The sequence below is a fragment of the Haliaeetus leucocephalus genome, unplaced genomic scaffold, assembly GCF_000737465.1.
Source record: "Haliaeetus leucocephalus isolate CR32 unplaced genomic scaffold, Haliaeetus_leucocephalus-4.0 Scaffold1014, whole genome shotgun sequence".
Lineage (NCBI taxonomy): Eukaryota > Metazoa > Chordata > Aves > Accipitriformes > Accipitridae > Haliaeetus > Haliaeetus leucocephalus.
In genome coordinates, this window is record NW_010973450.1 from 1,547,096 (window position 1) to 1,547,388 (window position 293).

Here is a 293-nt window from a genome sequence, read left to right on the forward strand (position 1 = left end):
ACTGGGAAGAAATGAAGAACCGGAGAAGGCAGGCAGGTGCGGGCTGCTCTCGCACTCCAGCTCAGCTGCCGCTTTGCGGACGGCCTCGCTGCCTTCCACCCTCCTCCGCGGCAGGCAGAGGTGGCCTCCCGAGCCCGCGGTCCCGAGTCGGGAATGGGGCAGCTCCATCGGACATAACGCTCATCTGCACCGCCTGTCTCCAGGCGGCAGCTCCTTCTCTCTCCTCTACCTAAGCGCTCGGGGAAGCTTTGCGAGGTGAAGAGCCTGGTTAGTCGCTGTCGGGGCGGGGGGTG